Source organism: Poecilia reticulata, linkage group LG2, assembly GCF_000633615.1.
Source record: "Poecilia reticulata strain Guanapo linkage group LG2, Guppy_female_1.0+MT, whole genome shotgun sequence".
NCBI lineage: Eukaryota > Metazoa > Chordata > Actinopteri > Cyprinodontiformes > Poeciliidae > Poecilia > Poecilia reticulata.
The window spans coordinates 42,606,594-42,619,948 of NC_024332.1; the positions used below are offsets into that span (position 1 = coordinate 42,606,594).

The window sequence follows — 13,355 nt, forward strand, 5'->3', positions numbered from 1 at the left end:
AATGATGTCTTGGATCGAGTTAAACAGGATTCTGACAAGCAGACCAGAGTTTCTCCCTCATCCACCCCAAGTATTCTGGATGAAGGAGAACATCATCACGCATTTTCAGATTAATTTGGGATTTAAAGGTTTCACCAGCACTTTTGGAATAATTTTGACTTTCCATAGATATTGTGTAAAATGAAGCCACGGACTCTTGAATACTGGGCACAAACTACTCACACCCTGTTAGTGTCGTCCCTCATTCTGCCCAACATATTAGGTTTTCCAGGTGGTTTCATAGCAGCTTGAATTACAAGGTACTTTCCTGGAATGTACCACAAACTCTTCATAAATGTTTCAGACAAGTAACCTGTATGTAAAGTATCTGATGTCTGAAAAGTATTCAGTAATTTCACAAAAGTTGCTTTGTCTTCCAATAAGAGTTTTGAGAAACTACAAAAAAAATTAGGGGGAAATGTTGAGGAAAAAAGTAAAAATTACAGGCTGTACACAGTGATCCTGCCCACATGCATCATTTATGACAAAATAAAAACATTAAGATAAATCAAACAAGCATGAGCTAAATATTTGTCATTACATCTGATGCCACCAAACAGTTACTCTCCTCTCCTACCACCAGATTGAATGAACAACCTCATCTAAAAATGAATATTCAAAATATGGATCATCTTTGCAGAGATTTTCAGACAGGCTTAATCAAAACTGGACAAAAGCAGATCAGGAAAAACATTGCTCAGTTTTAATGAGTCAATTAAACCAGCAACAGTCAGAATCTACAACAAACCAAATGAAGATCAATCATCAATGTTTTAATGGCCGTCAGGTTTCCACACTTCAGTTTTATTTGGCCAGTTGGAACAGGTGGAAAACCTTCGAACAGAAACACAGGCATGTTAATTTAAGTTAATCACAAAAAAGTATTTCAGAAAGTTGATGTTAGTACATCTAGGTAGAAGGTGAGGATTTTTAAATTAGAATTTTAAGAGAAAATTTCTAGGTAAAAGTGTGATTTTGAGGGATATTCTGTACATTTTTAGCCAAATTATATTTTACGCAATTTCAACAAAGGTTTAAAAAGGGATTTAGCTTGTTCTTACATTATTTATACAAATTAGTAGAACACCTAAACAGTTCGTTTAGTATGTCTAACTGGGTTAAATGCTCATGTTACACACGTTTACCTAACTGAACAATACAAATTAAACTTTCACCCAAAAACAAAAGTTCCAGGGTCATTTTCAGAGTTCAAGAAGTGAGTTTACTGATCGTCGTTTAAGTTTAAAGTCCTGCTTCTCCGTCACAGAGTTTCAGCGCCATCGTTGCACAAACCGAAAAGCTGTTTTGTCTCCTGATTGTCCTAATTCAGCTCACCTGTGGAGAGATCAAGGACGCGCTGCCGTTAGCCCCGCCCACAACCTGAACGGTTGTGGGCGGGGCTATCTCTGGTCACGTGGCATGCAGAACCGGAAAAGATGAGTAGATGATGCATTTACCTTGCACTTTGAACTGCCTTGTTGCTGAAAATGTGCTAAATAAATACAATCACCTAAATGACCTAATTACCAGTCAGGATGGTTTTTGGTTCTGTGAAGGTGGGAGGGACTTTGGACTCAGGTAAACATCTTACCCGTCTTCAATCTACAAGATGATTTGGTGAGCATAGCTTCATATTTTCGCAGTTTGATTGTATCCATGCACTTTATGTTTGAAAAATGTTCTGTGTATCAGAGGAATCCTTTGGCTCAATGGATTGTTTTCATAATAGGCAGATAAAAACCCAAAGAACAGAAGAAATCACATTGATTCCTCACTGCAGTGATGACAGTGGGTTGTAATCCGCAGAGATAATAGGAATCGCTCTCCTCATACATACATAATGTCTTTAGAGGGTAGAGGGTCTGCTGTGGTAATACTGTTTTACCTCTAAATTGACTGAGGAGAAGGTTCGCTTTTTCAGAACCAATTCCGTGTCATTGTTAGTGCTGCAGCACAAGAGAAGAGGGAAAAAAAATGGTTGTTACTCATAGAGCTATTAGCAGATTTTCATCTGAGCTTCAGTCAATTCAATTAGAAGAGAAGCATTACTGTCTTATGAATCAGGCCTCCTATCACTGCAGCCCTGCTAAGCTGCCTCAGTTTGGAGTCTGGTTCCCAGTTGGCAGATTACCCAGATTTCCGAAGCTCTTAAACTAATAAATCTCATACGGAACCTTCTTTTTCCCCTCACTCTGCTTACAATAAAGAGCAATGTCGAAAACATCCAGAGAGCTGCTCCTCTTCTAATTTCTTAATAGCTGCAGTCTGTCTTAAAGCCTGGTCTGTATTCAGATGCGTGAGACGAAAAATCACTCAAGACACATTTCGGTCTGATTCATTTTAATTCATTGAGAGCATAAAATTACAGAAATTGTCAAGTCACTGGTTGGTTCAGGTAGCTGCTGATTTGACATGAAGGTAAAGGTTCATTTTACTTTTTATTTGTTATTTTTTTTGCATATGCAGCCTGTTTCAAGTCACCCATATACAAAATTGATCTTTCTATTAATTACTGTACAACATTTTTAATGTCCAAAAATAATTTTTAAGAATTGTGTAAATTATGATGCCTTTTAAAAAACACCTCTATAAACTCTGAGAATATTTTAAAAAGAATAGGTTATGAGCAAAAATAACTAAAACGATAAACAAACATCATTGTACAGTAAACTGAGGACTTTGTATTGTGAATTTTTTACATTTTATATGTTATTAACCATAATTTACATAATTATTATTCACTGAAATTAACATTGTTTATAATTACTAAAAGCTGAAGTGAAACATATTTAAGTCCAAAGCACGATTTATTTTGGAGAGAGGAAGTCTTTTATTTTGAAGGATGCTCAACAGGATGTGGTTCTGTCTTTGTCTCTATCTTGCCTTCTGTTGATTTCGGTTGCTAGGATACGAACCGCCGTTATTGCTGTTACCCACTGTCGCTGTTTGTTCAATAGAAACTGAAAATGTTCAGCAGAGACGTCTGAGCAGAAGTGGAAGGATGTTTATTTACTCTTCTAATTTTATAAGGACTTTGTATTGACTTCCACGCATTTTTGTTAGAGTATTTATGCCAAACCCAAACATTTTCTCTCACTTTAAACTACATTTAATTTGCACCATACCTCAAAATCTAACTAGCAGAGCACAGAAAAAGGACTAAAAAGTGAGGAGCAGAAAATGTCCTCAATTTCCACACAATGACCTCCATTTGTAGGGAAATATTGAGAAAGTGGTCCTCTTTATGTAGCATATATAAGTATAATAATAGATGAATCTCCTCTGAGTGAAGCAAGAAAACTGAGGCAACTACAGGAAAATAACTGAGGCATGAAAAGCTTTAAAATAAACATCAATGCAAGGAAGCTGAGCAAAAGTCCAGACAACACAAAACTGAATCATTTCATACCATGCCAGTAGTTCAGCATGACGTTAATAGGAGCATATTTGCGATTGTACAAGATAATCTCTAAAGGGAGATTGTGGTTTCATGTTTACAGTGAATGATGAAGGGGATCTAATGCCAGAAAGAAATGAGGCCTTTCTGAGGGTTCAGCTGAGCTGCAGCTTATAAAGCGGTTACTGAATGAAGATATATGAACCGCAACAAGGTTAGTGTGGACTGTTTACATTTCACTGTCCATGTGTGACAGGAAGCCAGCAAAGGAATTACAAGAAACCCGAAAGGAAAGTAGCCTCAGACAGAAACCTCCTTTCATTTTCCTGTTTACAATTCATTCCCCTCAGCCTATGAAATTTTATATGTGTCGTAATCAAGCTACAATTTAGGCAGATGGTGCTTTTACCATTGCCAAGCCACGAAGGCTTGTGCACATCTGTGATTTCCCCCCAAAATTAAATTGACCTACTGCACCTAAGAGCTTAAAATCAAACTGCAGCTTACAGATTTAACTGGATGATAAATTGCACTTTACAGTCACCTCCTAAACTCTTTCTGTTCACATTATCGTACCCTGAGCCTAATAGTCCCTCTGCACTTTCTCTCCTTCACTTTATGATGCTTCATATTCAGCCATCTGCCAGACACACTCTGACCGAACACTCGCCATGTGTCCATAACGGCGACAGCTACAGAGTTGCTCACGACTTCCAGTGAAAGTTTGAGCAGAAACTGAACCCTAACAGACCAAAGAGTTAATGCCCCGTTGTCATACCCACCAGAGGAGACGGGGCGATGGATTAACCCTCCAGAGGAGAGAGAGCGGAGGGATGGGGAAGCCATGTGTGGACATCCCTCTGCTTATGAAACACAAAACCTTTAACTGCGAGGTTTTGCATGTGTGAATGTGTGTCATCAGATTACACTCGCTCATTTTGCGAGCCGTTTGAGGTGCAACTCTGGTCACAAATCTCCAGGTGTTTGTTATAGTCAAGAAGTGAAATTCAGAATGCACGTAAAGCTAGTCGTTAGCCTCCATTAGAGCAGGAAATTAATTGGGTGAATAATTGATGGTAGAAACATCAGTTTAAGTCATGGGTTCTCTGACAGAAGCTGACCAAGATGACCTACAGTCACAGTGACCACAAAGTATTTTACAGCATCTTTATCCTCCTTTCAACGCTGTGGCAGCTCAAGCTGCTCATATTTACTGGAGACTATTTAACTTTACTTCAGGCCCATTGACATTTTACCAAAAGCTATATTTAAAGTACTCTTGAGCCCACTGGGCCTGGCTTGTTCTCCGTTATTAAAAGCAATCTGCACTCCAGTTCTGTTCCAATGTGATTAAAGAAAAGCTCTTCAGACCTTCTGAGTGTCTCATTAACTTTAATTAGTAAAAAAAATAGCCCAATAAAAGCTTTTGTGATTTTTCTGAAAACGTCAGTCAGTTTTTGACATGTTGCAATTTGGGTAAACCTAAGAGGCACAATTATGGTTCATCTGGCGGATCCTAAGTTTGGCACCTGCAGGAATATAATGGATGGATGGTCCAAATCCATAAGGAGCCGCTGTTACAGCCACCGACCTGTAGGGGCGCTGCTGAGCAGAGCGCTGTTTCTCCTGTTGCAGCTGGAGCGCCGTCTCAAAGTGTCGGGTCTCTTCTCCCTCAGCCTGCATCTGCAGTGATCTTGTCTGTTTGCTGTCTGCTCTTGCAGCCTGATGTGAATATTTATGTGTGGGTAGTTGTGAACATCTAAAAAGACAAGCTTCCTGTTCTGTGGATAAACAGGAAGTTCAGCCATTGGACAGTTCTGTTGTGTTTTATTTCATAGTACACAGCAGGGTGCGTTTTGTTTGTTATTTTAGCTTTGTGGACTCTGAAGCATAATTCTGCGTTGGCTCTTTTTCTCCAGTTTTGGTTTGTTTTTTTTCCTAAATTGTCAAATAAAATCTTGTTTCTATTCAGACCAAATTGTCAGAAAACATCTTTACTGTTTCAGGAGGTTGTAACTGTAGTAAAATAACTGGCATTTTTTTCACCTTTGTGAAAAGGTGTTGAGGATGAAAACATTTTATTGCTCAATTGAGAGGAAACCACCAAAAGTCAAAGAAAACATGAGGARAGAATGTAAGAAGTGAAAGTAGAATAATGATAACATGAAGGCTGGTGGAGTGGCRTCAGTTCAGTAAARCCCATAAATTATGTCTGCTTGGTTTTAAACAAGCTGTCGTCTTCTAATGCAGATTGGCTTTTATTTTCTCATTTCTTTAACTGGACAAGTCCAATTTTTTTATTTATTTTTATGCTGAGATCAGCCAAGATAAAAAGATACAAAAAAAAATATTTTATAGATGATTTAACTTAAAGTGGTCATATACTGAATACCTCATTGTCGTCTCTTAAATGTTTTTTTTTTTTTTTTTGGGATAAAGATGCTTGAATTCATCTATTGACAAAAACTACTGACCTTTGGGATTCACTTCTTCTTAAAAAATGTGCCAGTTGAATTTTTTACAAATAGCAAAAGTGGCCAGAATGATCCTCCTTAATGCTGAATTTCCTTTGGAAAATGATGATCTCCCTCCTCCAGGAGGGATCGGACTGTAACTGCTSCTGCTTCACATCAGASGGAGTCAGGTGGGCATGTTGGGAAATCCTAAATTATTCCTTTTGATTGTTTCCTTCAGGAGGTTATTTGGGAGCTCCCCACTGGGAGGAAACCAAATTAAGGAAAACTTGCCGTTCCTTGGAATGCCTGGAAATCCTGGAAGAGTCTGGAGTCTGAAGGGCGATAGAGCCTTGTGTCCACTTCACAACGCAGCACAGGTCAGTGCAGTTTGGTTCACCATTTGGTATGTTTTGGTTGTTAAAAGGACAATGATATGCTATTGTTACCATTAGCATGAGGCACACTAGTGTGTCTCATGCTAACATTAAGACGTTTGGGTTTAATCCCGCCGACCCAATGAGAGTCCATGTCGCTCAGTGGGAACCAGGCGACCTGCTGGCTCTGGTTCCTGAACTCAGAGAAGAGAAAGACAGAGGTTTGGTAGATTAATAACTTTATCTTAATAAACTAAGTGTTGGTAGAATCACATAAAATTGTTCCAGTTATCAGATAACTTTAGTAAAATGTGACTGCAGGGAATCTGAAASGCCAACCAAGCAGCTCATGGTCAGCAGTCGGGTGTGAACGGGATGTTTCTGCTGCCGTTTCACCGTTTCCTTCAGTATTTCTCTGCTTTTACTTTCATTTCTTTGAAAGTAAGTACAGTTACTTTGACATGAGATGATGTGATTGACTTGGATGGTAAAAATCTCTGCTTTTGTCCTTTAAAATGGGTATTAARTTTTTAGCAAGTGGCTGCAGCTTTAGGMTTTCGCTGTCATTAACGTGAAAAGGTTTAAAACCCACATTAGGTCAGAAGGTGCTTCCATAATGAGCTGCGTCAGTCGCTGTTTGGTTATGTATGAGCATGTTATGTAGCTACCCATGGATGAAACCTGCTGCCCTTAGCTTTGATACCTTCCACTGCTTTAGTTGCTCATTAAAATGACAAATGTTCCACACAAACAATTGATTATCATAGCTTTATTTTCTTTGTGTGTGTGTRTAATGTCCTCATTGTTGGAGAGATTCAACTTGGGTATCAACAGCGGAGCAGAAATAACATCAGAGAAACAAAAACTGTCAAGCTATGGAAAGAGAGAACAAGGAATTAATAGATTCTTGTTTCCAGAACTTCAAATGATCAGGGACCTTTTTTATCTCCTGACACATAAAACAATCGAAGAGAGCAGGGTATGTTTTCCTTTTTACTACGGATGTACCTTCACAAAACAATAATTTGTCTTCTTCACTGAATTTCAGCCTGAAATACGCTGAACGCTGAGCTGTCGAAACCTTTGGAATCCATTTGTTGCATTGTTATCGAAGTGTGTAGGAATACTTTTACAAGTTAAAGAACTGCGTACAACTAAAATAATCAAAAATATCCAGGTGGACATTTGAACCTTGGGCCTAAAAGGGGGAAAGAACCTAGAAATTGTCTTTTGTGGACGACGTGTTCAAACAACAGCTGACTCCCGGTCGAAGGTTTGGCTCTGAAACTCTTCCGCTCCTGCTTCACKTCTCTCTCGCTCTCATCACTTCAAAGCAAGGCTGGAATTACAAGCTGCAACAGACGCCTTGCTGCTCATTCATTATGAATGAAGGTGCAGTTTCATGACTCGGTCCATGCTAAGACCCCCAACCGTAGAGCCTCAGAGTCCAGCTAATTGTGTCACCTTTGACTCCCACAGGGCTGCGGATAAGTCCTATACCTCTGTTCGGTTTTATCACACGCATGACAAACGTCTTCATCCTGCTGATGTGCAGCTGGAGGCTGTCTGTCAGTCCTGCTCAGGGAAAAGAAAGAGGGAGACGGTAAAGGAAAATGCTTCGGTTGGCTGCTTGTGGCAGACGGACGGGTTAAAATGAATAGAAACTAATGAGAAATTTGGCAATAACAGCAACAGAATGACATTTTAAAGCAGAGGTAGAGACAGAAAATCTGACTTTAATGACCGAATGGAGCCTCCTCTGTTCGTAGAGGATGATCGCCGTGGTGACCTGCCTGTTGTTAGCGTTAGCTTCAAGTCACAGATGAGCCGTAGGAATGAACAGCGCTGACAGGAGGCTGCGCTCTAATTTTGCCCCAGGAGACGGCAGAGCAGCCTGGTGCTGACTGTGGCAGCCAAACTGCAGCATTTTTATGACTCTTGAAAAAGCCTTTGTGTTCGCTTCACATGACAAATGAAAAATTCAGGAGGCGACCCATCGCTCTGCTGGTTTCCTTCATGTAGCACGGCTTTGAACTGTGTTTATGAATTTATTCACTGGGATGCTTTTGCTCATTTCGAGGCAAAATTAGGAATAATTTTGGAATAAATACAAACTGAAAGAGCTGAATCGGAAACAAAGGTTTACAGAGGTTTAAATGTTTTAAATAAAAGTTCAGATTGTAAATAACGACATTTCCCTTCGAATGTTTTAGAATGACCTTGTCCAGATTTAATTCTGATTAGGATGTTTTCTCATGATATTAAACAAGTTGTTTGTTGTTAAAAAAAAATCCTGCAATGTCACTGAATTGATTATTTTCTGTAAGAAAGAGTGAGCAAAAAGTCCTTAAAAATGACATAAAAAATGTTACCGTTAATGGTTGAAAGTAGTTATCACTGAAACAATTTATTATGTTTTAGTGGCTCCACAGCTTTTGGCCCGAATGAACAAAACTTTGATTTTAAAAATACTCTTGATATTTAATTAAGTTATGTTTATTCAAACCTGCAGATCAACATCTCTTCACAAGACGTGTGTATTAACAGGTTTCCATTTCTATTGCTGGCATCATCATGAATACTTTATACAACTGGTGGGATGAAAATGTTACATTTTTATGGCCAGCAGTGACAAAATACAACGCTACACAAATATTACAAACATGATATTTACAGGTTTGAAAGCTCGTGTCCCCAAAATTAGAATATATAAGGGAATTTTTTACCCAGATTTCAGGCTCTCCCTGCTTTTTGACACATAAAATAACACATGAAGCTACAGAACATAACAGCCCCTCAAAACTCAGAGGTATTTAGGTTTAATTTTAACTTTTAATTTTACCAACACGTCCCTGCTGATAGGTATTAACATCAGCCTGCAGTGGCCCAGTCCTGATCTGTGGATTATGATGATGGGAAGCAGGATTCATATCATCTGACAAATATTCAGATGGAAATATTCAAACTGTTGTAAGAAAGGTTTTAGTGAAGAAGGGAGTTTGCTTCATTTAATGAAACGTATTTTCAAAGTCGCTGTGATTTCCAGTTATGAAATGTAACCTCAGTGGCTGAATGAAAATAATTTAAAGAATTTTGATCTCATGAATTTCTTCCAGAAAGTCAAATCTAAACATTTTCATTTAAAACATGATTTCTCTGAAAACTGAATCTGCCCAAAGTCACGGAAAACTGAACAGTTTTCAGTTTGTTGTTCTGAAAGCTGAGCGTCACACAGTGATTGATTATAGATTAGTGTTTTAATCAATTGTCTGCTCTGATGCTAAATTTTGAAAATCAATACAGTTATTGAGTCATGATGCTTATGAACATGGAAGGCTGATGCATTTCTCTCCAGAACTGATCGACTCTCTGATCGATCATTAATAAAATATGCTACTCTGCAGCAACAGTTAAAATATTGACCCAATCAGGACATTTAGGAAACTTTTCTTATATACTAAACACAAGTAAAGTGGTTTTGACTTAAATAATCTGTAATGAAATGCCTGGTTTGTCTTAAGAAAATGAAATATTTGTCTTTCAGTCTTGAGTTGTGGCTGTAAAAAGATTCAGTTTATGTGTTTTATCAACTGACTGGGATAACAGGGAGTTTTTCCTGAACTCATTAGTGATTCTCCTTTCATGTCTTAACTGTAAAATGAGTTGTTTTTAGCCAACTCATTAAATCAGTATTTGATATTTTGTTCATGGATGATCTGAGGATGTGCGGTTTGGAGAAAATCAGCGCTGACCTACTTTAGATATTACTAAAATAACTCTGGATTTTTACCACCAGGACTGGATTTTTATTTTTTTTTCTTAATACATACCATGAGTTTTAAAGGCTTATTAACTTGATGAAGCTTTGAACTTGAAATGCAAAACTTTGAACCAGATAGCATTTCCCGCTGCACAGCCACAAAAGTGCTTTCAGATATCAATCTCCTGGCAAAACAAATCAGCAGCCATACAAGCAATGGCACACAGCTGCAGAAAAAAGCCAAACAATCAGTCTCTATGTTGCTCTGTGGGTGAAGCAGAGTAGCAGATTGATTTTGAACAACATCTGAGATGCTCAAATACAACCTTTCCTCTCCAGTTCCCGGCTGATGATAAATGTGGCCGTCAGGTAGCCCCCCCTCTCCCCCCCACCTTCCCCCACCTGACCCTCTGGGAGCCTCCATCTTTTTGAACACAGAGCCTGATTACCTTTGAGGACACACACTTCAATTCATACACACACACACATGCACTCACGGCGGTCTGTGGGGAAATAAGAGTGAGAGACGGATCATTCTGTCTTGTCCTCTGGTCTGGGCAGGACAAGTGAGCTCTGTGTACAAACCCCGCCTCAGCATCACGGTACAGAGATGATCTGATGTTCAATTTACAATCCTGCTTTTATGTTTGTGGAAATATTCGGAGGATTTGTGCGACGAATGAGACTTTTGTATGATGGAAACATCAGCCTAGTGGACGCACTGATCAGATCTTCATGTTTTCTTAAATCTTTGATCTGCTGATAACAATTTTGTCTGATTTTTGATTTCTTTGTGAAAGCCTTATCGCACCACGATGCACATAGTTTCAATTTTTGCGTAGATGGACGTATTAAATTAACAGTTAGTTCAGTGATGTTGGGGGGGAAAAAAAGAGCAAAAACATGAAATGAAAACAAAATAGTTTGCAAGCTGCACTGAAAAAAGACAAAGTTTTAAAAAGTATTTCTCTTGTTTTTGGTGCAAACATCTTAATAGACTTGAAATAAGACAAAACTAACTTGCATGTAACTTTTCAGGAAGATACAAGTCAATAGTTCCTTAATACTGATGAAAAGGTGTTAAATCTACTGGCAGATTATTTCACTTTTCAGAAAAAAATTATGTTATTTACACACGATCTGTCATATTTTCTAAAGATATGAGGAATAAAAATAAATGTGTGATGTTTCATATTAAGCAAAGCAAAATGCTGTGATTGGCTCAGGAATCATCCAGTTATCTTTTAAATAAGCTATAACAGATCTATATAGACCAGAGGTGCCTAAAGTCGGTCCTGGAGGGTCGGCATCCTGCATGTTTTAGTTCTCTTCCTGGTGGTAGCAACAACCTTTTCAGCATGTCAATGTTCTCCTTAGGCCTCTAACGAGCCATCATTTGATCCAGGTGGTTAAACCAGGGAGAGAACTAAAGCATGCAGGATGCCGGGCCTCCAGGACCGAGTTTGGACACCCCTGATACAGACTAATACCCATTGAATCACATCCTGGATGGATTCACAGATGAGCAGTAAAATGTGATCCCAGCTCCGAACTGGGTGTCGCCTTCACACCGACTGCAAATAGCTTCGTTCTGAGCGATGGCTGCGTTCTCCTTGTGGGGGTCTGAAGGTGAGCCGATATTTAACCCTGAGGTGGTGAATGTTGGGCTCATGTCGAGCAGAAGAGAGCCGGAGAAAAGGATGCCCCTTGAATAATTGAAAGCACAAAGAACAAAAGAGTCCCTTCAGATAAATGCCACCCCGACCTGCTTCCCCTGAGAGGATGTTTATCAGTCAGCCTCCTCACAGTGCCCCGAATTCACACACACACTCACACACACACACAGGAACAAAGAAATATTAGCATCCGCTGGTTGTCACTGATGAAAGCTACAGCAGTAAAGGATGATGAAGGCAGCCTCCCTGTCCGCTCTGCTTAAAGTGTCCCAGGAAGAAGATTTAAGGTAATTCATACGAGCACAAAACCCATAAATCAAGCACCATCACGACTTTATGTGGTTCTGGGATGTAAAGGTGAATTAGCCTGAATAATCCATCCTTATATCGGTTCACAAGCCGATATTTACAAAGATTTTTCAGATTTACTTTTTGTCTGATGTTTTCTAGCAATATAAATACTTTCATTACTTTTAAAAACTGAAATCTATCAACAAAAGTCATGTTGCTGTAATAGTAAATAGGGTTGCACTGACTGATGTTCTTCTGGCCGATCCTGGACTTAAAAAGCCTGAGCTGCCAGTTCTGATTTTGGGCATTGCCAGTTATTTTAGCCTGAAATTTCACTAAATATAGCAAGAAAGTTGCTGAATTTGCAACACTGTGGTGATCATTGTTAGCCAGGTGGGCCGGTCTGCCTGTAAACGTCTCACAGAAGAGGACAGTGGTCAGTGGACAGTATAGTATCGGTATCGTATCGGTTTCACATGTAAGTATCGGCCGATCACTGATCTCCCAAAATTAAGGAAAGTGGCACCAATAAATCAGTGGTAAATGAGTTTCACTTCACCGTGGTCTTTCTATTCGAATGTTTATTCACCACATAAAATGATCAAAAACAGATTTTCAGTGTCTCTTAATAACTAAAGTTTGTGTGTAAGTCCTGGACTATTTTTCAGTTTTTTAGTAACTTCATGTTTAGCGGCCAGCGATGGTTTCTCCAGTCTCAGACTTGAACTTGATTTGGACGTAAATGTCAAAAACAAAGACGTAGGACTCGACTCAGATTGGACCTCTGGGACTTGAGCTTCATGAACAAACTGCGTCTCACGCAGTCGGTCAGCAGGAACATCGGAGTCGGACTGCAGCCTTGAAGAAAACATTCACATCATGACCTTTAATTTATTATCCAGGGATGTTTGAATATTTCACAACCGTCTCTTCTTTCCTACCTTCACAGTGATGATCTCGTGGATTTCCCTTGAACTGACCTCCAGATTGACCTCAGCTCTTATTCTGACGATGTTCATGCCTTTAAATTTGTGTTCTTTCAGAAATTTGACATTTAATTTTACTTACTTGTTGTGTTTCACTCTTTTGTTTTGAGTTGGTTTAATAGGAACAGTTTTGCTACAGGACAGATTCAATGGTAAACATTTAAAATGTAGATCTGGAAGATAATCTTCTGTAAAAACCATAAAAACTGTTTTTTTTAATGATTTTACAGGACTGAGGCTAACAGGCCAACTAATTCAGTTCATTTCAAATGAAAACAATTAAGAATTTTTAACTTTGATAGAGATGTTTTATTTTGATTACTTTGAAAAATAATTTTTCAGAATAAAGCCCATTTTATTAAATGTCTAATTTAAT

At 38.8% G+C, this 13,355-nt stretch overlaps 1 long non-coding RNA gene across 1 annotated transcript; it reads left to right on the forward strand.

The window, feature by feature from the left end:
- Positions 1-3,556: 3,556 nt before the first annotated feature.
- LOC103461801 (uncharacterized) lies at positions 3,557-13,210 on the forward strand. Its single transcript, XR_533199.1, has 3 exons — positions 3,557-3,650; positions 6,131-6,269; positions 12,943-13,210. It is a non-coding gene; the product is annotated as an uncharacterized LOC103461801 (long non-coding RNA).
- Positions 13,211-13,355: the final 145 nt, after the last annotated feature.